Source organism: Poromitra crassiceps, assembly GCF_964638095.1.
Source record: "Poromitra crassiceps genome assembly, chromosome: 16".
NCBI classification, from domain to species: domain Eukaryota; kingdom Metazoa; phylum Chordata; class Actinopteri; order Beryciformes; family Melamphaidae; genus Poromitra; species Poromitra crassiceps.
Genome location: NC_139645.1, coordinates 26,639,702 through 26,642,751, shown reverse-complemented (window position 1 = coordinate 26,642,751; position 3,050 = coordinate 26,639,702).

The following is a 3,050-nucleotide window of genomic DNA, read 5'->3' as shown; positions in this document are numbered from 1 at the left end:
TTTATAAAGGTGGAATAAATGAGTGGGTCCTGAATATATTCACTGCTGTCAGACAGCCAAAAATAATCGATATTTTCCAGAGAGAGAGAGAGAGAGAGAGAGAGAGAGAGAGAGAGAGAGAGAGAGAGAGAGAGAGAGAGAGAGAGAGAGAGAGAGAGAGAGAGAGAGGGTTGCGGCGCTCCAAGCAGTTTCAGGGGAGGCTCAGTGAATGGAAGTGAAAAAGCAAGTATTACATTAGTTATTATTACATTAGTTATCAAAAAAGAGATCACATAGAATAGCCAAAATGTGTGTGATTTGGTTAAAGAGATGGTTCAGAGACGCTTCCCCCCCAGAAGCAAATATGCATTCAGACAGACCCATTTGGTGTCATCTGAAATGTGTCAAACAGCAACACTGTATCAGGCTATCTTGGCTCAATTGTTGAGCGTCTATGAGATCAAAAGAACATATTCATGATCCAATAGGCATCCAGGAAATCGAGTGAGGGAGGCGCCTTTTTTCCAAGCTTTGTCTGGGGGGTGGGGGGGGGGGGGCTACAGTCTCAGACTTTGAAAACCCGCGGAATAGAAAACGTTCGGTCGAGAAAATAGATGATAAAGACACAGGAGAGGCTTATTGGAGACAAAAAATGGCCACAAAATAAAGACAAAGAGAGTCGGGGGGAAAAATACAACACTGAAAGAAAAAAATAATATATATACGCCTGTTTTGGGTGTCGGGACTGCTGAGAAATCTGATATGTAATCCTCCCTAAAGCACTGCCACTTCCCCTGCCAGTGCTTTCCCACTGCCCCCCCCCCCCCCTCCCCCCTCTCTCCATGGATTTGGAGTTGAACACGGCACGCAGTGTTTATCAGCGCTGCCGTCATTAGAGGACTGGCACAGATTAGCCTTGACATTCTCACAGATGAGAGGGGCTAACAAAGGCAGCCAGCTATTAGCATGCTAATGCACATCAAAAGAGTGCCGAGTGCCTCCTTTTCATGCGCGCTCTAAGCCCCTTTCTATTCACACGTCTGACTCACCTGAGAGCGAGCGAGCGTGCCTGCCAGTGTACGTGTAGTGCCTAGATGTGTGCGTGTGCATGTACTTTGTGTGTGTGAGTGTGTGTGTGTGTGTGTGTGTGTGTGTGAGTGCTAGGGCATTCACGACTACTGATCATCGGCTCCTCCTAAAAGGTAGTCGACTAGTCAAGCGAGATTTTTTTTTACCCCAATAAGAAATAGCAATTCTGCTCAAAAAGGCCCCCAAAAACATCTAGTAAACTAAAGGGTCAACCAAATGTAGGTGGGGCCAACCTGGGGGGGGGGGGGGGGGGGGTGAAACAGCAGAGTCCTGATTGGCTCTGACAAATGAACCACTAAACCTCAGCAACTTGCCTGAGCTGGACATAGCACTGCAACATAGACGGGAGTCTTTCCCTCTCTAAATAACTTCAACTCTGTTCATTTAACATGGTATCATGTAGAGAATTATTGGTCAAACAAATCCATGTTCAATTTATTTATTTATTTATTTATTATGTATTTATTTATTTATTCCTAAAAACACAGATGAACGATTAGTCCACTATGGTGAACAGTGTCGACTAGTGGTTTTGATAGTCGACTAGTCTGTGAAACCTTTAGTGAGTGCATGATGTGTGTTTTGATGGGGCTATATCTGATGCTTAGCAGCGACAGAGACAACGAAAAGGCCAAGAAACAAAAATTGTAAAAAAATAAATAAAAAAAATACTACCAACTAATTGGCCTGTGCTACTGCAGGTTAGTCTGGCTGTCTTCCCCTCACAAGATGGCAGTGTGCCACCTTGGTTTGGTCTCTCCTGTGGGAGACTCTCTCTGCACAGTTTGGACTTTGAAGTGAGAGAGCCACTGTATCTACTGAAGCATGCACGAGCTGATAGTACTTTCTTTCACTCCTATAATGATGTGCTGCAAAGACTTGTCCGTTGTCATATTGATTGGACACTTGGGCTGAATGAGAAACAATGTATGGCTTTGTGAAGAGTGTGTGCGTGTGTGTGTGTGTGTGTGTGTGTGTGTGTGCGCGTGCGTGCGCGTGCGTGGTGTGTGTGGACTGGACCGTTGCACACGTGTGTATGTGCATGCCATGCACAGACACGGACGACGTATAGCATTTAATGTCGCGATTGCGTTTTTCGCGAGCGCTATTGTCTTTTTATGACTTTGCATTGATGAGTTCAGCTTGATGTTGTGGTGCATGCGGCTCCGTGGTTTGTTGGAAATGAGGACAACACGCCTCAAATCCCTCGCCGGCCTTATACAGCATTCTGTAAAAAAAAAAGAGAGAGAGAGGAGGAGAAAAAAAGGAAAATGACGGCGTATTCAAATAAAGCCTCAACTTGCAATTCTTTAAGTATGAATTTAATCCGCGGCCTATTTCTCATTTTACGGATAAATGGGCTTTAATAGCCTTTAGTCAAATGAGTCCATTATTTAGGCCTCTTTAGGGCGATCTTGGCCTTTGAACACGTCCTCGGTGGCGCTCCGTGCAGACAGAGCGTGCCGTGCAGACAGAGCACGCCGTGCCGTGCAGAGCATCCATATTGTTGCGTGAAAGACGCTGATCTATAATGAGATGGCCGGTGCGTGGAGATACATCAAGCCGGGGAGATGAGACAAGCTCCCGGGAAAGATCAAGATGAGAGCGTGTCGAGAGAGCCAGCAGCCTCGCACCGTGGCTAAACGGGCACAATGGGTAACAAGGCAGGCGGGATATCCTTTGTTCCTAACGAAGGGAACGCCCGCTCGCAAACAACGGGGAGGAAAAGAACATTTGGCACTTTGAACGCAGCGTATATCGTTAAATCGTTAAGGAAGTTTCCTTTTGCTACTTGTGTGTCAGATACTTTGCATGCAAGGACGTTGTAACAAGCGGAACGTGATCATCGCAGATGTTCTCTCTACTGGTTTAGCAGGAACGTTGGATTTCAGTTGGTTATTTGGTAGCGCTTTCCATCACAGCTCGGTAACAACGAGGGGGTAATAGTGGTGTGATAATAATTAGGTCATATGTAATTACCA